Source organism: Fringilla coelebs (genome assembly GCF_963513975.1).
Source record: "Fringilla coelebs genome assembly, chromosome: 3".
NCBI classification, from domain to species: domain Eukaryota; kingdom Metazoa; phylum Chordata; class Aves; order Passeriformes; family Fringillidae; genus Fringilla; species Fringilla coelebs.
In genome coordinates, this window is record NC_140030.1 from 62767459 (window position 1) to 62792504 (window position 25046).

The 25046-nt window shown below is 41.5% G+C and overlaps 1 protein-coding gene across 3 annotated transcripts in view; it reads left to right on the forward strand.

Annotated features, from left to right (window-relative positions):
* Positions 1–25046, forward strand: part of HIVEP2 (HIVEP zinc finger 2) — a 135103-nt gene that overhangs the window by 61347 nt on the left and 48710 nt on the right. For all 3 annotated transcript variants that reach the window (XM_084201838.1, XM_084201837.1, XM_084201839.1), the window contains one exon: positions 21987–22084. The gene's annotated coding sequence lies outside the window, so the exon portion shown is untranslated. The remainder of the gene's footprint in view (positions 1–21986; positions 22085–25046) is intronic.

Consider the following 25046-nt stretch of genomic DNA (forward strand, 5'->3'; position numbering starts at 1 on the left):
GCATAAGGACCATTTATTTTGCTCAGTTCTGATGTGTTTAAATTCAAAACCTTTGGTGAGATTTGTAATAAATTGTTTGATTGAAATTATGCAAATCCATTGCAGTAGTGTAAAATGATATGAGATCTTTGGGAGGGAAAACACCCATTTCTTCTGCCCTAACGTGTCTGGAGATGAAAGGCTCAGGTTTCCCGTGCTGCTGCAGGACGGGTGGTGGGATGGCACAGCTCACACTGCCCATGTGGCACTGCTCACATTGGTGTTTTGGTGCCAACCAACTCCTTAAAGCCTCCAAAATGGGAAAGTTATGATCCAGTACTAAGTGTTGTTGCCATTAAACAACAGTCCCAAAGTTACAGGGTTACCTTGGCCTCTGGTGCTGGGTGGGCAGGAGCCCAAGTGGGTTTCTTCTGTTGTTGATGCTTTTCATAAGGGAGCTGAAATGATCACAGCTGATTTGGAGTTTTTTTCCAAGATTTCTTTCTGCCCCTTCCTTTAGAAACCAAACGTGAGCCCACAGCTTTCTGTCCTGTTGGAACATTAAATTTTGTTGTCAAATTCAGAGCAGTTAGATGAAATTTGAAAGATATCTTGAGGAATAAAACAACAATGAAACAGCTAAGGAGGAACAGAAGACAAAAGTGGTTGAAAGAAAATTTAGATGTCAGTAGGTTCTGAAATACTTTACCTCTCATCTAACTGGGAAAAACCTTGACAGCTCTTAAGCAGTAAGGCATCTTACTTCAGAACATTTAAAATATTGCTTCAGTTTTATTTTGCATATTTTTATATCATGAAGGTATTCCAACTCATCGAGCAGCAAAATACTCTCAAACTTTAGTATTGAAGTATCTTGTTATATCACAAGGCCTATTCTTTTCATTTATCTTCATTTAAACCAGGGAAAAGATTTTTATATTTTATTGAACTTTTCATTTCTATCAGATCAGTATATTTTTTTTTTCAGGAAACCCCAGTATGAAAAGTTTAGATGAGTTTCAGTTTTAGAATTTTTTCAATTCTTGCGTTCAGTTTCCCTTTTAAAAATAAGTGAAACGTGCCTTCTTTTATTGTCTATAAGCCCCACAAATCCCTGGAATCACGTATTTTTGAAAGCATAGGATTTCAGCACAGATAGGACTGACTTTCCATTTCTGTGAGGATGTTTACAGTTGAATGGTCTCAGGAATAAAACTGAAGCTTTTTTACGTGTATGTTTTGTGAATGTAAAACTTGCACACACTCTGAGCTGTGAACCAAAAAGCTTCAGATTGAGCCAGCAGAGAGGAAGGAATTTGTCTGCTATACAGCAAAAGGAAGTATTTGCTGTGTTATTGAAGCACATGGCCTTTTGCCATCTTTGATAAAGTATTTAAGGGCTGTGCACCCAAAGTCTGCTGCCCTCTTGACCCATCATTCATCACTGGCTGTAGATGAGGTAGATGAGATGCAGCTCCATAGGAGAGCCATTGTTTCAGCCCTGCACAGTTCCTCAGAGAACGGAAGCTGCAGACAAAGCGGCTCCCTGTGATTCACCACACTGCTCAGCCTCCTGGTGCTTTTTCTTTTACCTGTACCTTTTCTGGTCCTGCTCTGTGCTGGCCAAGGTGGACAGGCAGCCACAACGAAGCTGTGGCATTGATCCGCTTTCCACTCAGCTTCTACTGGGCACAAATGAGATGAGCGTCTGGGATTTTTTTTCTGTATTGAAAAGGAGAAGCAGATACAATTTTCACAGCATTTGCCTTGGCAATGCATTCAAATTTATTCCCCTTTTGACTATTCAACACTGTTGATAGATGATGCTTAAAAAGTGGAATTGCCCATAATTTTTCTAGCACACTGTGAACTGCCCAGTTTTTTTTTTTTTTTTTCCTCTCTGTAAGCATTTCTGGTTAGCATTCCCATTCTGAGAAGCATTCCCAGTAAGTATGCTAAGTATGTAGAGTTATACTTTGTACTGCTAAATTAACAGACAGGAATAGTCACACCAAACCAGATTCAGCTCCCAGATGGGAAAACATCTCCTCTAGACCAAATTTTAATGACATTTTTACATGAGAAATTTTCACCAATGTAGCATACTGCGTGATTTAAAACAAATGCTATCATCTCTCTCTGTTGGTGATAGGTAACTTGTAGAAAATACAGCTTTCTTTGTAATGACCAACCAGGGCTTGGGAATGTCTGGACATTTAGGTAGGCTAACTAAATAGGTAAACTGATCTTTTATTATCTTAGACTATTTAAATTTAAAACGATAATTTTTAGTTTAGCATTTTTTTTTTTGAGCACTAGTTTGAAGGATCTGATTCTTACTTCCTTTGTTATATATGCAATCCTCTTAGCTTTTACATTCCTGTAAGTGACAGGAGAATGAGTCCTAGATGGCATAACAACAATATCAGAAGAGTTAACTTGGATTGTTGTAGGATGTGGTGGGAAATATTCTCAGACATTTCTGCCGCCTGACTAGGAAGGGTCTGTTCATGAGATGATGGAATCCATGCTCTTTGGCAGTTTGCCTGTGTCAGCTGGAATATTGTAAGAGATTTGGCCCCCTGCAAATTTTAACAATGACTGTGGTATGATGAAGTGGTGCAAAAGTTTTATGATTTGTTTAAAAGAAGAGAAAGGGTTTTCCACTTCTTGTGAATGCTTGACCTAAGAGATACTGCAGTACACAGGCCTGACTTGTCCTTGGAACTCCTTTATGTTTCTGCCGTGAAGTCAAGTGGGATGCACAAATTCTGGAAAGGAAAAGTTAGAAGCTGTGTACGTGGGCATCTGGACAGAAATATACAGTTTTCCATACTTGTACCAGATACTTTAAATACCCTACCTCTCAGTCACTGCAGCTGCTCAGCCACCGAGGAGATACTTTGGATATCATTACTTTGTGCTGTTCTCCAGTTCATGGTATTTCTAATTCTGAGTGCACTGTATTACCCTATTTCTGTTTATAAATCTTTTAAGTGTGCACATTAAAAAAGTAATTAAATTGTCATTATAATTTATAGTATGCCTGAAGTCAATCACCTAATTAAATGGAAAAAGCAGAGAGGTAGTAGGTTCATAAGCATTTATTAAGTACTACAGTATTAATTATGCAGGACTTTTGAACCAAGCAAAAGAGGAAGGAATGGAAACACCAATCTAAAAAGGCTTTCCATTGCTGGCCTTCTCAATTTAATAATGTGAGATACCCTCCAACCCCCAGCTGGCAGGACAACACTAATGCTTTCTTTTTGTTAATTTTTAATGAAATTATGATGGGGTTTTTTTATGTCAACCACTTGCAGCATTTTCCTGTAATATTTTTGAAAGCATAATTTGTCCCCATGCAAGGGCCTATAAATACATGAGTAGAACTGAAGACACATTTAGAGTTATGGTTTGGGGAGGATTGTGCAGGAGCAGACTCTTGGTCGTCACTCCTCAGCATCTCAGGGCAGGGAGTGGAGCCTGTCCTAGGTGCAGGGGCTTGGGGGCCACTAGAAGTAGGGGCTGAGCCCAAAAGGGCAGGCAGGCTGTGAGTGCCACTAGGAGAGGGCAGGGATATGTAGGGACAGCGTGGACGTGACAAGGTTTGTACTTTCTTTGCAGCTGTTCTCTCACCTCCAGCTGCAAATCTGTGTCACTTGTCTGACAGTGGAGGGCATGAAATGCTGGCTCACCCTGCGGGGCTGGGGTCAGGAGGAGGCTCTGTAAGGTGGCAGACTGTGGGCTGAGCCTGAGAAATGAAGTGCATTTTATTAGTGAGCTTGTGAAACAGGGCTGTCTCACTATGGCTGGTTTGTACTTTGCTGCAGTAGATGAACTGCCTGGAGCAGGGAGATGAACTAGATGGAGCAGAAGCCCTAAAATCAGGATTTCTTCTCTTTTGCTAGTTTGTTAAAAAATTAAAAACTCTGGTAACACACACACACTGAAATGAACTTGCTTGCATTCCATGTTGTTCCCAAGATTTTAATTTCATCCTCAGTGACCTTTACACCTGAACATCAGTCATTGAAACATCTCTTTTAGATAGCAGGGTGGTCTAATCCCTGAGCCCTGGCTGCACTGAAGCAGACTGCAGGCTTTAGGGGAGAGAGAGACTGAGCAGGCAGAGGCAGCTGCTGCGAGCACTGCAGCAGTCCATGATCTCCTGCTGATCCATCGGCCTGCACTGAACAAAGCCCAGCTGGTTCTTGGGAATACCAATGCAGGCAAACTTCACTAACAAACTAGGACAAGCCCCAGTAAGGGGTTTGACAGAATCCAAAGTATGCTTTGCAACTCAATTGGATATTGATGGTGAGGAATACAATGGAATCCTTGGAAAGGAACACCTCTGCTTTTTTACTGCAAGAAATTGTAGCAACAAAAGCTGGTTCACTAGAGATGGGGGCCTTTAAAAGGCCTTTGGATCACAGGTCTGTAAAAAAAAAGATGACCAAAACACCCACTACTGTATAAATGGACAGGTAGAGACTTACCTACTTGACTTGTCATTATCAAATTGATTTAACACATTTGGAACCTCAGTGCACAGTATCAGTTTATCTTGCAATACATTAAATAGGAAGTCGTTGGCAAAACCTAATCACAACATAAGGGCAGCATCTGAAAGTTGGACCTCACTTACCTGAAAACTGAAGAACCAGGTCAGTAGCTCTTTTTCTGAAACAAATTGAGATTATGTGATTGGAATATAAATCCCCACTGAAGACCATTTTTTTTTCACAGTCTTTAATAGGCTGAACTGTATTGACAGCAAAAATGACCAAAAAAGAGCTAGACTGAACTATCAGAAGATTTACTTTGTATAGGTATCATATGTTTTATACAAAAAATATTGAGTCTGTTTGGCCATAAGCACTGCAGAATTGTGTACCATCTTCTTCAGTACAAGGATGAAGAGGATTGTACACTAAGGCTAGGTACAGGAGCTGAGGTTGCAGCATCCCTTTTCCTTGTCCCACACACCCCCTGAGTTACAGGCTTGCATGTCTTGCTGGAGGGAGACCTGTGGTTACTGCTCTTAACCTGTTTATTACTGGAATTTATGTTTCAAACAGATATAACTGGGATTCCCTTTTCAACAGGCAGTGTTCTACCTTATATGGAGAAAATTAAATTATTGACAGCTCTTCATCTCAGAACTCATAATAACCCTATAACGAGCACAGTCATTATGCTTCAGGTTAACACTGCAGCAGTGTTATATAAGGAATGTAACTTGACAGTTTTCTGGGGGAAATAATTATATATATGATATATATCACACACACACATATATATATATATATATCAGAGATAGTGGCCTAACCAAGGTCTCAGATGACATAATACAAGTTGGGTTATATAATTCATTTTATGGTCAATAAGCCTGTCTTCTGAGCTGCATGTTGGAAAACATAATACTTGTCTGTTTGTATCAGAGTTTACAGCTCTTTCTTTAATATAGAAATTGCTTGTGCCATGCTATTGGAATCAGTTTTCAGCTTCTCATGCTGGCACTAGGCAAAGGCAGTCCCAGCACTGGTGTCCTCTCTTTGTTGAAACAGTGAAAAACTAGGAAACCCAAACCTTCCACGTGTGGATTCTGAAAACAAGTTGGATGAGTCTTATATTGCAGCCCTTTGAAGTAACAGCGGAGCAGAGCCATACAGACGTGCTCTGCCAATTTTTGTGTCTAAACAGAGGAAAATAAGTTCTCTCTTCATGTGTCTTTAGTACTTTAGGCATGTATTTTCACTGGGAAAATGACTTGTTTTATGCTACAGGCAGATATTTGATTTTAAGTCGCAGATATGTACAATGATACGCCAAATGAATGCTGATTTTTAAATCCACAGTTGTGGAAATGGCATTTTCTCAGGTATCAAAACCAGCACAGGTGTTCTGTCACAGATGGAGAGCTTGACCACCCCAGTCTGCCTTTATGGGATGCTCAGACATCGCTCAGAGGGATCTGTGTTGGGCACTGGCAGAGGTGGGACAGGTGGATGGATGTCTGGTGGCACGTGCCTTGCACACACAGCGTGTGACTCCAGGCAGCTCAGCCCAAGACTCTCTGTAAGCACGAGGAGATCACCAGCTTCTCCTGTGCTCCTGGACCTCCTGTGCTCTGTGTTGGGAACACAGGTGTGTCACATAGATCAGGTGAAGGGTGTTAAAAATCAAAATATATGGGCCATGATTGCAGATCAGGCATATCAGAAGTAGCTTTTAAGTTCCTGCTACTGGAATTTAGTATGGCCTCAACAGCCTCCAGATGTTCTGTGCAAATGGTCAGGTAATCTTGGTGCTGATGTGGCTTCATTCTGAGCAATCCCTTATGGGGGTTACATAAGTTTATGGAGGGAGCTAACACTCTTGGTTGGTGTTTGGGTGGAATTTTCCTCTGGAATTACAGGGCACATGCTGAAGAAGAGCAGTATTAAATTCCAGCTATTTAATTAATGTGAGTATTGATCTTCTATGTGGGATTTTCTTGAGGTATCTCTGGGGAGAACAATATTAAATTTGAAAGAACGAATGCCACTAGAAAGCAGGGAGTTGTGCAATGACATATTTTTAAGTACAAGCCTCATAAATTAAATTCCTAACTAGACTTGGTGCAAATATTTAAAATCCTCTTCAGTTCACAAAATCAAAGAGCCAAAGGGCAACTTGAGTTCACAGGACTCTTCAGGAAGATGGAAAACCCAAAGTCAAGCTGAAAGTGTGTTTGAGGGAAGAAATCTAGGTACATTGGGTCTGGAGACAGCCTAAGTGAGAGCTTTGAGTGCACATATGTATTTGCAAGGGCTGGAATGAATAGGGCATGTTCTTTTCATATGTTGCTGAAGAGAAATTGGGGTGAAATACTGTGGTTAAATTACAGCAGGGAGTATTTTGCTCTAGACTGCTCAGTATTGGAAAGGGTTACCCCAATACAACATTTAGGTCAGTGGTGCAAACTGCCATGGGAGGGTGTGGGGTCAGTCACAGCTAGACTAGGTAAGTGACTATTATAGGTGACCTAGGATGACCCTAGGTGGCTTTAGAGGTGGCTTCCATCCTAAATGTTTCTGTGATTTTTGTTCTTTTCGATTCAGCTCTTGTCAGACTTACTTCTTGTTCTAGTTGGTATGTGAATTATTACAGCCCTATTGACAAAAAAGCCCTGTGCATGTAAAATAAAAATATGACCAATATTACTTTGCATTTATTGCAGATGTAAAATGCCAAATAATTATTACATAAGTTATGTATTACAATACATAGTACAGTGTGTTTGTGGATAATCTCTGTAAATTGGTATTAAAAAGAAAATCTTATAAATATTTAGGCTATACTTAAAACGTTTGGGTTTTTTCCTTAGAATTATACTTTTTTTTTGTTTCCCACAGGAATTTCTCTGTATTTTAAAGATAGGAAATGTCTAGCATTTTAGAGAATAATCTCCCACAGGAGGTGAGATACAATCTGTGTCCCCATGACCACATGAGCTACATTGTCCTGCTACAAATGTCTGTTGTGGTGCGGGTTTCCAGGGAAGGGTTTAGAGGACTTACAGATCAGTAAGCTGTGTGTGTTTGTATGTATGTGCATACCCTTAAGCAATGGTGTGATAGTCTTACCCAGCAGTGACTGTAGTCAGTGGAATTTTTAATTGAAGACACAGTTCCTCTATGTAAGGTTATGTTTTCTCTCATGACACTACACTGTTTAAAAGCAGGCTTTGGTGTTAATTAAAATTGGTGCATGGGCAAAGATTGACTTTCATCCACAGGAGCACCATGATGTATAGTTAATCACACCTGGCACGGAAGAGCGTTTCTCTTTGGTCTCAATCCAGGTTCCACTGACTTTTACGATATTTGGATCGAGTTTTCCAATCATGTTGCTCTGATGATCTGCAAACCCACTGAGGACTTCATTGCTCATTGCCAGGACTAGCTGTTATGAAATGGTATGAAAAGCATTGGAACATAGGTGCCAAAACCTACATCTGCCGTTCAACTTAAGAATCTCTTTGACTTTTCAGAATGAAAGAAATGAAGTAGCCCCAGCAAAGTTAATTCTGACTCCATTTACTTATCCTCTTTTAATCACATTTGAAACTGCTGTAGGATTGGTGTATTAGTAAGCAATCCTTAGAGAAGTGGTGAGCAGTGTCCTAAGGTCATGCAAGGTTCATCAGGCTCTGCCTGGAGCCTCTTCTTGGGATCTTGCTATTCTGCTTGTCTCCCATGAAGTAGTCCTGACAGAAAAAAATAGCTTCTTTTCTTTGAGTGCTTGCATTTCAATCAAGAAACAGTAAGCAGTGTAAGCAGTTTATGGTGCTCACAAATGTTCTAGAACAGTGCAATAATGGTTTGAGACATAATTGACTAAATTTTAATATATCTGTTGTAACTGCCTGAATAAAAAATGATGGTATTAATCTCTGGAAATGCTCAAGTGAGAATTTGAATAACTCTTTGGAGATGTAAAATTCAGTAGTGATCTGTTTTGTCCTTTTTTCCCCTACCTTATCACTTTCCTTAACCATTCATTTTATCTGGATTTCTGAGTGATCACTATGGTTTGTTGTGTCTTTTATTCTTCGTGAGAAGCCTTTAGCTTGAGTTCTTATGTTTCTTAGTAGTGGCATTATGTTTTCTTGGTAGAAACAATGTTTTGGGCCTTATGTGTTGATTCTTTTATCCAAAAGCCTTTTTTGAGTCCTTTAAATTTTTCTTGTCTGCTTTCCTGGGGGAGTGTTTCCTTGGTTGGAGCTTCTACAGTCAGAGTGGCCTCTCACCATTTTTCTGATTTTACTAATTTTTGAACTGGAGCCCTTACATAAAATCAAACCTTGAGGGTTTAAGGGTATGAGTCTTGGTGAAATTGCCACCTTATACTCCTTAGTCTTTGCTTGCAGCTGCACCAAAGCTCAGCTGAATGCAGCAGAGAAAGCAAAAGTAGCCTAAAAACCTGTTTTTCCATTTCTCTGTTTCCTGGGGCAACCAGGCCTTGAAGATACCATATGTTAATATGAAACATCCTCAGAAACCAGGTTTAGCTAATCCCTGCCAGTCTCTTTAAGCCAGGCAGTCTCTTTCTGCCATTTAGTGTTGTGGTATCTGTTTGACCTGGCACCTAGCTTTGGCATCAAATTTAGTGGAGGCTCCGCTCACCTGCATTATCATTTGTGTTCCAAAGGTCAGTAATTTTTTCTTAAAATATATTGTTTTTAAATGAGTTTTCTGGGCATAGTAAAAATAGGCAATTTAGAGAGGGATGAGTTTAGTACACTATTTGGAGTCTGCATTTTATTCTTTCTTGTCTTGACTATCACAAAATGATATTCAAGAGGGGTACTTTCTCTGCAACAACATTCATGAGCTCTGAAAATTCAGGCTAAAACCTGTGTGTCTGCCCTGAAGAAATGAGTCTTCTGTCAAGTACCACATCATAGATAATTTTTATTTGGGACTTCAAGTTCAGTAGTATGTCTGGTAAGCTTATTTTTTCAGCTGTTACTTTAGTGATGTAGCAAGTTGAACTTTCCATCTTGCCTTTTCCATAACTCTTAATCTATGCTTCGGATCTCAGACAGCGCACAGGAATTGCAAGGGACTGCAGAGGTTGAAGATGACCCTCTGCCCATGGATCATCACTGCTTACAGGAGATTACTACCCCACCACCCTCCTTGTCAGAAGAGCTGTGGAAGTGCTCTGCTTCTTACTCCAGGCGAAGCCATCTGGGTTGGCTTTGGTTGAAGGTCAGTGAGGCTCACAGTGAATGAGGTAGAAATGTGAGCCTTCAGCCAGCATGGAACAAATAGGGACAGAAGGACCTTCAGCTTCCATAGCTAGAGCAAGACGTGCTGTCATAGCTCTTAGCCAACAACATTTTCCTCTAAATGAGACGTGCTGGGATAGCTTGGATAGCTACGAACTTTTGTATCATGTTTTCCTACATGACGCTAAGGAAAAAGTCTTGAAACTCTTATGGAAAAGTATACCAGAACCAATCTTGTAACTGTCCTTGCAGGAGCTTTCCACTGGCCTCCAAAACCTAGGCTTTTATCTGAGATTATTCTCAGGCTGTTGATTACATTTTTCAGAGCTGCAGTGTTCTCAGTGGTGATTGCGTCAGGACTATCAGTTGTTATTTCCAGGTCCTCAATTTTCTTTTCAACCTCCTGCCGTTTTAATCCCAAACCTTCAAGCTTCCTGTCTATGGAAACCATAGTAGCCTGGAGCAAGTCCAGCCTTCCAGAAATAGGAAGTTTTGTATGTTTTAGAAAAAAATTAGACGATACTGGGGTGGCCATTGATGCAGCTGTAGACATCGTCAGACCAAAGGCAAGTAAGCAGGTAAGCCCTTTTAACAGGCTGAAAATCGTGTATGAGTATGCTGCCAGAACCTTTGCTGGTCCTAATTTCTGCTTTCTGTTGAAGTCACTTATGAAAATCACAGACATCAGTCTTAAAATCTTAAATCACTTAAATGATTGTGACCAGCAGGTCATACACACCTGGGAAACAATTTCACATGGCTCCTGAAAGCTTTCTAATAAAATTATTCTAAAAATACATCTTAAATCAGTTGTTGTAATCATCTTGGTGAATTTGGTTGTTTTCTTAAACTGCCCACATAGGCACTTAGTTTGGCATAGTTTTCCCCCATGTCTCTGCACATCATGGTCCTCTCTTCTCCATCCTGGGAGAAGGCTGTGCCTGCAGCAGACAGCAGCACCAGGCCCACTGTCTGCTTCACCCTTCTTGTGGCTCTGGGGAAGAGTACTTAGCCCAGGTTCAGCCTCACTGATGGGGATAGGGCCAGGTGGGTGAGCCATCTACAGAATGGGGGTGGAGCAGGAGCTGGAGTCAGTCATGGGAGTGCTGGAAACTTCTTTTGCTTGTGGAAATACCATAACCTTTCTGATAAGGGCACGTGTGGTGAGACATTTTATCTCTGCATTTCTGCAGAAGTGCATGAGAAGGTAAGATTTCCAATGGGGGCAGAAGCCAGTATTGAAGCCTTTACAAAGGACTTCTTACTCCAGTCAAATGGAGAACATGCCTGTTTTGCAGATTTTTGCTGTTTCTGCTGTCTTGGCCAAAGGTATAAAGAGGCATGATCCTTGATTTGATCTCTAGCATGCACAAAAGCTCTTCTCACTGTGGATACACTTAGAACAAACCTTTACTTTTACTGAATACTTTTATTATGTTGGATGAGGGAAGATGGACCTCAAGAAAAAGCTGTGCCAGCAAATAACATAACTTTGCTGGTACGAACGAAGGCTGTGCTGGGAACACTGTCAGTACAGTGTGCTCGGACAGCTGCACCAGCAGAGCTATCCTATTCTGGATACAGCCTTGTCTTCTGTTCCAGTTTGTCATGCATGATTTATCTTTCTGTCACCTCTTCAGAACCCTAGGCACCTCTCAGCATAAAAAGAAATTAAAACACAATACAGATGAGTCTGCTCTGTATTGGAGTCTTGACCTTTAATATATCAGGTTTTCATATTGCAGCTTTTCCAGCAAACAGGCTGTTCTACAAGAACAGAGGTGCTTTAGTGATCTGCAGAGGTCCTGCCTTAGCCATGCTTCAGTTTTATTTGCTCCCACCTACCAGCTCTCAAGCTGCCTGAAATGCCTTTGAGAGGAGATAAGGTTTTCAGATTGCCTACTAGATCATGACCATGAACTCCAGCAGTCCAGCAAGCAAAAAAATTATCATTAAAAATCAGAGAAAACAGCCTGGCAACCTGAGAGTTAGAAGGATTGCTTAATGTTTCGTCCTGTTTTGCCAGTTTAATTTTTATCAGCCTTTGGGGTTTATGTTTTTCCTTTTGGTGCTCTCATTACATTTTCTTTCCCTTATTAAAGAAAGTGTTTGCACCTTACTCTGTGTCTGCATTCCTCGTGAACAGACTGGTACATTGCTCCAACAGCAGCTTTGCAGTCAGACCCCTTAGATCAATAAACCATCTTAGTTGTTGAGTATGCCAGATCTGAATTTTAAAGATTCACAGTCACACTTGAAATACCTGATGTAAATTTTAAGAGGCATCTGAAGGATTGCTGTACATTGCAGTCATAAAGCTTTGCCAGTGTTACCTTTTGACCAGATCACTCTTTGATTGGGTTTCGATCTCATATTTTTCTCTGCAACTATTCATGGTGTTGGTGTTCGTTTTTTTCTCTAAGAGACAGACAACTATGTCTTCAGAGAAACAAAACAACTGTGTCAACAGATGGGAGAGAAAATACTGTGTCTGAAATAGTGCTAGGAATAAACCATGTTAAAAATAGGTAGTCTTGCCACCAGTGTTTCTTTGGCCAATGTGGAAATCCTTCTTTCCCATACTTGCATGTTATCAAAACTGTACTAAAATCCTGCTAGAAAAGCTGCCAAATAAACCTACAAAAACATTGCTACAACAATAACTACCCTTTTCCTGCCTAATTGTAAGAGTCATGCTAGTAAAGGAGAAAGACTAAGGAAGTAGTGCTACCATGGGAGAGCTCTGAACAGTGCCAGGGACTGACCCCTGGCCAGCAGCAACTAAAACACAGCTCTTTCACTTGTGGCTATAGATTTTATTGATGTGACCTTCCTCTCCCCTCCCAACAGTCCTAGCACAACACCAGAGGGTTGTCAGAATTTTGCCCTTTCTTAAGAAGTGTTCCTGCATTCCTAGGCTTGGAGAAAAATAATTTTTCTGTCCCACAAAATACCTGGGGAAAACCCACAGCAGTTCAGCTGACAAACTGGGGTTTTTTATAAGAAAACTCTTTTCCTCTCCAAAACTGGAAAACAAACTGAACTACTCTTAAATGTGACTGTTACCAGCAGAATTACAGCTGCAGTTTAGACTTTGCATTTCTGCTTTCCATCTCATCTCACTTATTTTTGCTGTTTGTCTGCTTGCTTTCAGTTGTCTCTTCTGTGTCTGAATTTATACATTTTTTGTGGCCAACCAGCCAGTTCAGCATTATCACTGACCTAATGGCTGTAAAGAGGGCAGAGAAGCCCTCCACTAAATGAGTTTTTTTTCTACAACGCCTCTGTGCTTTCTTTAGTCCATTTGTGTTCATGCTTGATGCTCCATGTTGTGTCATCTGGGAAGAGAGATGATGTTTGCATAATGTGTATTTTTCTGGAGTTAATTTCTGAAAACATTTGTACAGTTGGCAGCCCCTTTGGGGCAGGGACAGATTGCAATCTCAAACACAGAACAAGTCAGTGCGTTGACAGCAGCTGGAGGAGTGGAAGAACAGGTAGAGCCTGGCCCTCAGCGCTCCCTTCCCCACACTCCCTACAGCCTTTTTCTATGGGGAGTTGCTTGGGAGCTTGGCAGAAAGCAGCCTCAGGCAGCAGAGCATACTTTAGGGCAGCCCTATGGTATTTGTAATTGATTCTGATATCTGCAAAGGTAGATAAGGCTCCTTCATCTGGGGAGAAGGGCAGAGGCAGGCAAATGGTGCAGCCTGCTGCTGGGCATAAATTCTCCATGACTGGTTGCAGCCCTGCTCTTTGCAACAGGCTTTTCCTTTCCCACTTGCCTGCAGTCAAGGAATGCTCCTGGGGATCTGTGCTTGACTGGAAGTCGTCTCTGTTAGATTAATGATGCTTGTGAAGACTGAAAGAAATTTAAAAGAAAATAATAGGTTTCAGATGGTGTTAGAGGCTGCCCTGTTACTTCAGTCCATCAAGGGAAGACCCACATTCCTTATCAAGCTAGTGTGGTTATTATCCCCACTCTTTCCTTGTTGCCACGTGAGGAAAATGTAAATGAAAAGTTGAAATGCCCATTATTTTTCACTCTTTTTCCAGTAGATAATTTCCCAGTTCACTCTGTGTAAAGGCTCAGTGAGGCTCATCAGCAATGTACGTACAGAATTTCCTATGGTAGCTTCTTACCTCACTTTTTTGTGTGACTCCTGCCTCTGTGATCCCTGCAATCCATGGGTAGTATGTATACATATATATATATATATCTATGTCCACTCCTCATATCCACAAGGATATGTCCCATGGCCTTTTTAAAATTTGTTTTTGCTTAACTGATTTATGGATGAGTTAAAAAGACTAGCACTTTACATGCATGAGTGACAGTTTGATTAACAGCTGAATTCTACCTCCTTCCAGCCTAATGAGCTCCAAAGGTAAATCAAGGATGTGCAACATCCTCACTCTGTAAAAAACCAATATTCAAAAAGATGCACACTACCTATTCACTTTTGACTTGAGCATATGCTTTGCTTTGCTGAATTGACTTATTAGAGATGGAATTAAGTGACTTGCTTAAATGACTTGCTTAGCTGTGAATGAGGTTGCATAATTTCTCTGCTGGAGCTCTTCTCCCAAATCCATGAGTGTAGGCTCAGGCCACAGGGACAGAGAGAGATGCAGTTGTAATGGGCAGGATAAGTCAGTTAAGAATTATGCCCTTTGTATTGTAAAATGATGTTTTGCTTTCTCATTACTGCCAGTTTCAAATTATGGTTGTGAATTGTGGTCAAGTGAATATGGTTTCATGGGGCAAGTATAGCAAAATATTTTTGAGTCAGCTATAGGAATATAGCTAAGAGTTCTTGTGTAGCTGTGTCCAAGCTAACTGCTGTTGCACTGCCTTGTTTTTCAGACTCTTTCATTCTTGTGTTGGACACAAAAATCATTAGAAAACATTCACTGGCAGCATTTAATAGCATATATTTAGAACGTGAAATAAAGAAGCCAGACATTAGTGATGCACCATAATCTATTAGTAATTTGTTTAACTCCACTCCTCCACACATGCAAGAGAATAAAATAGAAGTTATTCAAATAAAATTGATATTTAAAAAAATCTTCACATTTAGGATTATGCAGGGTTTTTTTTTTCTTTAAAACACCACCTATTTTTCGTTTTCTGAGAGTCAATAGTGAAAGCAAAATGTGAAAAATTGCAAACAAAACTAAGGAGAAGTTCAAGTTAGCTGTGGAGCCAAAAGTGTGATTCAGTAGCTGAAAATATCTCTGCACTTCATGCATCAAACTCAAACACTGTGCTTTGGCAACGCCCCCTGGATTAGAAGCGGAGTTTGAGGTCATTCCTCCTCCAGCCTGCCATGTATGGAGAGGGCCCACGCTCATGACAAATTACTGAGCAGAGTGACATCAGTGCAGATGGATCTTGCCTCACTGAGCAGAACCAAAGCCTTCACTGCTGCCTTTCTCGTGGTACTCTTAAGACCTGAGTGGAGGGACTGGGAGAGAGGACACTTGAACCAGTCCCTCTCTAGATGTGGCAATAACAAGGGGGTAGTGAGGTAGTTTCCCTGTAAAGAGGTGACATGGTGTCCAGCAGAAGTGCTATGAAAGTGTGTGCTCAGAGATGGTTTGGTGGCCCGTTCAGATTTTCAAGACAAATGATCAGCTGCCAGTGATGGTGTTACACTGGGGCTGCCAACCTGAAACAACAGTTGTGTAATCCTGTGCTTTACAGGCTGTCTCTGCAAATGTCTGAGACTCTCAGACAGCTTATCTGGTCTAAATTCAGAGTGCCTTGAGTGAAGTCTATACTTTTAATTAACACCAGACTCACTGAGCTCTTAGTTTTATTTCATATTTCAACTATTTCTTAGTTTATTTCATATTGTCTTAGATTTTGCAGGTAACAACCAAAAGGCTGTAAACAGACCCTAAATCCTTAGATTATTCTCCCTGCTGACAAAACTCTCTTGCTCACAGAAATCCCACTTCCCTCCTGTTATCCTGCATGGCTGACCTACTGCTGAGATTGTTCAGCACTATGGCTGTTACTCTGCCATGGGCTTGATGTTGCCATGGTCTTTCCATGGAGATGGAGATAGTTTTGACAGCTCAAGTGATTGCCCTGGTCCAGTGGGACACTTGCCATATTGTAGCCTACCTGCTTAGTGGCCTTAATGTCTGCTTAGTACCTCTGCCTCAGTTTCTTCACCGTGCACCTTGCTGCATTGGTTTTCCCCAATGCATGGGTGTCGTAGCAGGGTAGTCATTCAAAGAGAGAATGGAAGCCAAGGCCACTCAGTGTAGGAGGTTCCTCGTGATGATTTTGCCAAAGTCTGTTGTGCCAAAGAGCATGTTTGGATCCCATAGAGCATGAGCTTTACCTAGAATCCTATCTTGGGCTTGGCTGAGATCTGATGTTTTCATTTTCCCTGCCTACTCTCGGAGGATCGCCAGATGTACTCCCATCTTCCTGCCAGCTGCCTGCACAAACAGCCCTCTTGGCAGCAGCAGGCTAGGCAAGTGGGTTGAGCAATGTGTGTTTGAGGACACTGTGTCAATTGTCAGCTTGACCATTGTCTAAACGCATCAGGCCTGGTTAGTGAGGGTGCTGGTCTCAGCTGGCAGTGTCTAAACCGTTATTTGCAGTGAGGTTATGGACCTATACTTAGGGGGATGTGCTCTTGCTAATTTAGCTCCTGGCTGGAGTGAAAAAAAGTAACCCAAAATCATAGTTTCAGCGGCGGCAGCTAAATAAGCTCCTGTGCAGATTGGGGTCTGAAGATAAAGGAGATAACATAGGGAGGATCCCAAGAAGAGATTAGGTTCTTGGTTTTAATAAAGTGTACCTATGTGTAAAGTAAACAAAGTTCATAGATGTTCTTTTTAGTTAAATTTTGTTTGGATTGCAGAACCTGAGAGACAATAAAACCGGCTTCACTAACACACATGCGTTAGTAAATATGTCTATTTTTATTTATATAATATGTACAAATATGCACATAGGATATATACATATATTTATGTAGATAAACACATACATACGCACATACATTTATGCATGTACAAATTTGAACAAACTGAAATTTTACAAGGATTTCTTTGTGCTCTTTGCATTGAGATCTGTAACATGGTGTAGCAGGATACCAAAATGAAGAAAAGCTGTCTATAAAAAAATTTAAATGGGCTATCACACTCCTATTGAGAAAATCATGGAAAACAAAAGAAGCATATATACTGAAAAATAAAGGAGGCTTCAAATCTCTTGCTGTTTTAATAATGAGGACAAAAATGTTTGCAGCATAGCAACATTTGATTCAAAAAAATGAATTATATACATTTTACTTTGGAAGTAGTTCAAGATTTGATCCGTTAATTTTATCTAACTGGTTGCAGGCAAACATATTTGTGCAGTATTGGGAGCTGCCAGAATGACCTGGAATTAAGGGGGCAAAGGTAGAGTTGCTTTAAGTATTTTAATTAATCTATTCAAAGATAATTTGTGTGAACCTATTAAGAACACCAGTAAACTAATGGGAATAATTTTCTTCCACTTTTTCCAAATTAAATTGCATATGGTCTGATTGCATTTGATCAAGGCATGAACATCATTTCACAGATGATTGTCTTCTGGCATTGATCATATGAAGTCAATTTAAAGTATGACATTGCTTTTACCTTCCTTCTCTTCCTCAGAAGACTTTTTTCTTCTAGCTGCCATAGCTATCAAATTGTGTGTATAATAAATTGTGTTTTGTTTAGAAAGCAATAAATGTAAAATATTGCCCATTTGGAGAAAAAGTGCTGTGATTGAGATTGATGCCTGGAACTTAAGGTATCATAGCTGCAATCAAACAAATTTTAGACTTCTTTTATCTCCCATAACAGATGATAATTCACACAGTTCTATGGACCCTCTGTGTTTGAAAAGGAAAAAAGAAGCAAAAAGAGAAAAATGAGAAAATTAAAAAAATAAAATATTAGAAAATCTACTCTGACTGGCTTCACACTCTATACATATTATAGAAGTTTTTGTGGTCAATGCATAGCATTAAGTAAGAAGACATCTATAAAGAAAGAACTCATGCAAGATGGCTTGGAGTGGGAGACTTGCCTATAGCCCCACTGTTTTGAGTTACCTGCCATGAATTCAAGTTGATGGTTGATGCACTGCAGAAGTGTGCACATTTTTCTACCCATATTGCCTAGCTCTTCTTTAGTACAAATTATTCTGTATAATCCTAGAACCTGGCTGCAACTTAATGGTACCTTACAGACCTGGGCAAAGGGAGGCTTTAGGTAAATTCCCAAACCATGGTAAGTTACAGAGTGTGCTGGAATGCTATCTGCTGCAAGCCAGTTAAGGAGTAACATGGGCATGGCTTTATTAGCCCTTTGTACTCTTGAAGCAATTTCACCTGTTTACTGTACTATTTCAGAATCTTTGAATAATTAGCAGTAAAATACTATCCAGCTGCTAACCAAAAATTTTAACTTCTGATTAAAATACACATGAGATTTCTGTCTTTTTTTCTCCTTTGGAAGGTGCACAGGAATCTCCCTGTCAACCCCCTACCCTCAAATGACCTTACCATGTCAGTTTAACAAATATATATGAAGTGATTTAAAGCAAAGATCTTGCTGTTATCTACGACATTACTTAATTCTTATGGTCAGATGATGCTGATGTCTCTGTTACATTTTTGTGTCACCACTGAAGGTGTAGTTTTATGACTAGAAAATAGTTACAGGGATTGCCAAGGTTGCTAGGAGTCTTTCAAAAGCAGATGGTGTAAGTCATTATCAGAGCACCTCTGCCTGTGTTTCCAGGTCCTGTGTAAAAGGCTATTCCCAGAGCGTCTGAGAGGCAAAGTTCAAACTGAAAAAGCTCTTCCGAACAGTGAGACATGCTGTGATTTTCATACTCTCATTTCCCTTTTGATGAGCTTGTCTATTCATAGTCCCAACAGCTGTCAACTGCAGAAGAGATTAGGAGAGTCCTGACCAGATGTGACCAAATAAAATCACAGAATTGTTTAGGTTGGAAGTCCAGCTGTTAACCCAGCACTGCCATGTCCATGACTAAGCCTTGTCCCCAAATGCCACATCTGAATGTCTTTTAAATACCTCCAGGGATGGTGACTCAACCACTGCCCTGGGCAGCCTGTTCCAAGGCTTGACAACTCTTTCTGCAAATAAGTTTTTTCCTAATATCTAATCTAAATCTCCTTTGATGCAACTTGAAGTAATTTCCTTTTGCCCAATAATTTGTTAGTTGTAAGAAGAGACCTAGCAATTTATAAACACTAGAAAATGCTCAGCAGTGGTGATTGCATTGCTGTCTGTCTTCGGTGGGCAGGCATTGAAGGCATGCTCTTTTTCTTCTGCAGCAAAGGAAGAAAGGATAGCTCAAATTTTTACTAATGTGGTGATAAAAACAAAAGTTCCGGTTTTGCTATCCAAACAATAACTCTTGAGCTTTAATTAGGCAGCAAAATCCTGTTGATGCAAGAGTTATCTGGGTTTGTTAGAGACTCTGCAGATTGGCTGTTCCTGCAGACCACGTCCTCTTTGCTAGAACCAGTGCTGCTATGAGATGCTAAGTTAGTAAGGAGATGCATTAGTACTGCCAAGACAAAACCCTGCTGTCCTTAACCAGGTCTTGGTTTGGAGAATATTTTGCCTCCTTGTAAGTAATGATTAAGTTTCTAAAATACTCAGGAACTGATCTGGCCTGAATTAAATTGATCAGATGCTAGAGTATTCTTTGAGGAACCATGTTGAAGACAGTGAGGTTACCCTAGCAAGAGGGAAGACATTGGATCCCATCAGTTTTGAGCTAAAATAAGTTAGGGCAAAATGGAATATAGTGTTCCTCATGGATTTCAATTTAAACCCTCTCTATGAAGCTTGAGCAGCAGAAGTGTGATTTTGTTCTATAAATGGCATCTTTCACTTATGGCTTTATTCTCTTCCCTTGAAAGTCTCCTTTGCTTCTGCCAGGATGCCATAGAGAGGATTGAGTATAAATGAGAATAAAAACCCTTGTCTTTAGGTTGCAGATAGGATAAACAAGTTCATGATGCATATTACTTAGAAATAACTGTGCAAGTGTAGCCAGCAGCACTAAAACTACTTCAGCCTGTGAAAGTACAAGGAGATCTACTTTAGGGCTGGAAGGTATCCATGCCGTACCGGGGGAAGAGGCTACAATCCAGACCACTCCTAGATCCTACTGTAGGATGGGATAATAAGGACTCATGACTTCTTTATTGCTTTACTTTGCTTTTTTTGCCTGGGACATTTTTCAGGTCAATTGTAAAAGTAGCGATTGAAGTGCTGGCCCTGCTAAGTACAGAGTTTTGCCCTTGAGTAGTGCCAAGGTTTCACCAACAGATTAAAACCATATTAGGCCCTGTCTGTTCAAAGGTTCAAAAGGGGTTCCTGGCTTCACACCCAGATCATTTCCTAGAAAGCTGTAGATTGGTGTGATAAAGTGCCAGGGGCTGCAGCCAGAGCATGTGTTATTTTATATCCTCAGATGCCTGTATAGACTGCTGTTGATATTGCTGGTCAATAACACACTATCATTTACTATTTGTTTTTGTTGCTGGTAGCAAACATTGCAGGGAAAAACAGCATAAGTGTGTCCATTTTATTGCCAGCCAGTTCCAGGCCTGCTTTACCTTTCAGCTTTTGGCACCCTGTTTGCACTGGCTCACATCTGTGCTCTGCTAGCAGTGGAAGCACCATGTGTTGCCCACCCCACAGAGGACAGGTTCCCTGCTGGAAGCAGAGGGAAGTTTGCTTTGGCTTCAGGGTACGGTATGGTCAGGCCACAGGCACAAATCTGCAAGTTAGGTTGGCTAAGTTTGAGATTTTCCTGTCCAAGTCCTGTGACGTGCTCCACTACCATGACGTGTCAAGGCCTTGAGGAGCATGTACCTTCTTCTGCTGTGGTGACCTGATCACCTGAGACTGCAGCCAGCAGAGCCCAGGGACACAGCCAGAGCAAAAGAGCAGGAGAAGGGGTGACATGACCTGCACTTCTTGCTGGGACCCTGTGCACCCCTGAGGTGCTGCACTGTGCAGGAACACATCCACCTGGGATGCTCACACTTGTTGCCTACCTGTCACATAGCCTGGGATCTCACATGTGGGTATTCAGGGATGCAGGGAAGCCTGAAAGAAAGTGCCTTGAGCAAAATGCATGCTGTGGTTGTCTGTTCACACCAGTCTTTGCAAAATCAGAACAGCCAGGGCCGTTGGAGTACGTTGTTCACTGAATACAAGATCACTGAAGGTTTGTTGCCTGAGTATTAACAAGGTGGGCATTTCAGTCAGCTCTGCTGTGTACAAATTAGATCTGAGTCTCCAGTTCCTGGTGCTTTGTCTGTATGCCCCAGTTAGGGGTATTCAATAACCCACTCCCTACAAGGTGTAAGCCAAGCAGCCTGCGGCTGTCTAATGTGTCTAACACATTGATGAACATATCTCCTGGTGCTCTGTGCCTTGGATGCACATACACTCCTGCACACATGCCTACAGCAGGTCTTTTGTATGCAGAAAGTGCTTTCTTTGGGGTCTTTCCCAGAGTGCTCACATGTAAGGAGAAATGTAAGGATTATGACTGTTTTTCACAGTGTATGTTGATAACTTACTTTCTAAAACATACTAGTATCATATAGAAAAGGGAATTCCTAGAGGGGATCTCACTTTTAAAGCACAGTGCTAAATAGGAAAGAAGCAGGATGAAAGATAATCACATTGCTCTGCTTCAATAACAGGAAAGTATTTGCATTTAATTAAAAATTATGTGCTCTTAAGTTAGGATTTGGGCATGATGTTTTCAAAACTGGACAGAAATTAGGCAGAACACTTGGAATGACAAGGCCTAAACGTAAAGACACTACAAAGACAATAGGTTTGTGCTTACTCTGCTTTTTGTATATATCATGTTTGAAAACACGTCATTGTATGCACCTACTGGCCTTGTATGTCTATTGTTTTCACTTTGACGTGCATTAGTTGATGTGTATTCTAGCCTACAGCAAGTTGGAAACCACAGGAGAGCTCCTGATTGCTGGTGCAACATTGCTCTGAGGGTGGCAAGAAGGACTGTGACAATCTCTGAAGTTCTTACATGTATTGATGTAGCCAACACCATAAAGTCACACCAGGTTATAAAATCAAACAGCAGGCTGAATTGATCACAGTCTTTAAAAATCTTTAATATTTGTTTTCCAAATAGGTGGAAGAGAGAGTCAACAGCCATATTTGCTGGAGTAGTGAACCAAATTGCTTTGACTGGAACCATTACTCACTTGCACCTTTGATGGCAGCAGCCAGGTAGGAGAGTGAAGGAAGGGTGGTTTTGCATGAGCTGAGGGAGTGGGTCTGAAAGCACAGTTTTTAATTCTGAAAAGGTTTCATGTGGAAGCCACCCACATTTAACTCCTCATTTTATGTCCTTTTGTTACAACTGAAGCCAGCTTTTACCAAAATTAGAGAAATTTCTGTTTTGGTGCAGGTTTTTGTTAATTTGGAAGTGATGTCTTTGCTTTGTCCACATAGTTGGTTTTCCATTTTCCCTTCTCCTGTGCAATTCTTGTATGAAATATCCAGGGACTCCACTTTTTGAACTAAACAAGCAGAAAAGTACGCTTGTAAAAAACAAGAAGATATGGTGGGTGAGGTTTTTATATCTGAAATGTCTGGGGTTTTTATTTACTTTGTCCTAAAATATATGTTGGTGATTTATGCTTGACAATCTTGCCATTTTGAGTGCACCATGGACAGTACTTTTCAAGGTTTCATTTTTCCTCTAGGTCTTGCACACTTGGGCATGTAGAAACTGCAGTTATAGAAGGGCTAATGTTGCATGCAATAACACACAAGCTTAAAGTTAGTGGATCCCCAGCAGAGGTCTTGCTGTGGCATCAGATAGTTCAGAAGACAATTTATCTTGTCAAGAAAAGATCCATTTTCAGCTACTGATTGCAGCACCATGTTTATTAGGGTTGGTAGTCCCAAGATGGTCAGTTTTCATATTCACGGTCTCAAAAACTGTGCCTGCCTGCAGTATACAAAGTTACTTTTCTTGCTATAGGAGACCTGAAGCACTGAGAAGCTCCTCTTCTCTCATCTTCTCTGTGCAGGCACATCCTTGATGGTCAAAGAATTGTTAGCCCTTAGAGTTTGATAAGACAAGCCTGAAAGAGTGAAAGGTTAAGGAAAGTTTGATCTCTGCCATTGAGTTTCTTTCTTTTTTTTTTTTTAATTATCCAATATTTATCTTCAGCCATAGAAGCTAGGTGTATAAGGAAGACCTTGAAGATTCTCATGTGATATCATGAGCACAGGAGAAGGTGTTCAAAGAAAATACAGGACATATTTTGAGAAAACCTCACCAGATTTTCCAGGATTATGTAAATAGTGTTATAGTGTTGCACCTATGTTTCATTCTATATATGAATTCAGTGAAAGAAGGGGTTAAACTGAGAAGGGCAATCCCTTTAACCTTTGCTCAACCCTGGAACTGATCCCAAATATTCTGCAGTCCAAGATGGTGCTATATGGGATAGCTCTTCTTATGGATCCCTCTGAATGTCCCTGCAATGGGGGTCGTGGGTATCTGCGTGGTTCTTTTTCCCCCTGCAGTCTCTGAGAGCAGCCAAGATGTTTCTGCGCAGCCGGGATCAGAGTTGGGTGGGCGAGAGGGTGTGAACTGATGGCTGTCAGCAGGGCTGTTACCCCCGCCAGAGGTCCTGTGGAATTTCTGTTTAAAGTTCAGCAGGAAAATAAACTGTCCTCATGCACCCCTGAGCTGTGTTGCCAGTTTGGAAAGCATTTAACAGCGTGTGAAATTTATAAGGAAGAGTAATGGAACACTGCTGGAGTATGGAAACCTAGCCATGTCCTGACTCACCAGGCAGGATTTAAGTGGAAAACAGAGAACTTTGGCACACAGGAGTATGGTGGCCATATTCTGAAATGGGGTTTTAGCATACAGCTTTCAGGTTTTGTTAGCATGTAACTTAATGGCACTTGTGTGCATTGGGTCCTTTTTGCTGTGGTTCTTGTACACTGAGAACTCTCCAAGGTAATGCGTCAGCTGAATAATAGCACACTTCACTTTTTGTTTGGAACAATTAAATTTTAGAATAGATGCTCTCAAAGTAGCTCAAACCGGCTTAGTTATTGTAACCATGATGATATGTACCACTACCTCGTGTGCTAAGGATATTAAGGCAAGCACTTAATACTGGTAGGGTAGTAAATACGCTGTGTAAGCTAATAAAAGGTTCCCATGAAGAAATGGAACCCTATTACTGCCTACTTTACAGGGGAAAGCTTGCAGTCTGATTCCACCTCTAGGCACAGGGTGGTAGGAAGGCACATTTTCTCCGGGGACCAGAGCATGCAACGCTGCCAAACCAGCAGTCTCAGGCATCCTTCAGGGAATGTTTGCTGCAGCTGAGCAAGATTGCAAGCTGTGGTGTGGAGGACTAGCTGCTTAATTTTGGCGAGGAATCCTTTGAAGATGCTGGTCCTGATTCTCTACTGCCTGAAACCTTTTGCTATTTATACCTGGGTAAAGTGAATGCCAAGCGAGCATAAAATACCACTATGCTGGTGCTAAAGGAGCTGTTATCCACTTTGCCCAAATATAAATGACTATGCAAAGGGTGAAGCAAGTTCAAGGTCTCTCTTTTTGTTGTGACATCGCCCCTAGATCCTGCTGCTCATTGCTGACAGTGTGAATAGAGCGAGGCTGAATCTTCCTGTAGGTTTGAGCTCAAGATGTGCGAACTCGGGTAGGTGAGAGCACCTGCTTCTGGTCCCGCTGGTATCCAGAGAGGGGCAAAACACATTTCCTCTTTCCCGTCCCGGAGGCGGCCGAGCAGGGCGGCTGGACAGCAAATCCATGCGGCAGTTCCCTGACAGCCTGTGCCGGGCTCGGGGGGGATGGGACACGATTAGGTCCAGAGGAGGCAGAAAAGGGCAGTGCGCTCCCCAGCCTCACAGCTGCCGGGCACGGAAGGCCGCGCTGCCGAGGCAGCGGGCCCGGCGGGGGCTGTGCAAGGACAAGGCCCAGCCCCGGCCCGCGGGCAGCCCTTCGCACCCTTCGGACCTCGGCTTCATTGCAGAGCGCCCCCACCCCCAAAAAGCGGAACCAACCCCCAGAGCCATAAAAATCAGCGCTTGCTTAATGAAATGTAACAGCTTCACTTCCCCCCCCATCGCACACCACGTGTGGCCCGTGCGGCCGCAGCCGGCAGTGCGCTGACATCCCGCCGACTGGAAGGAC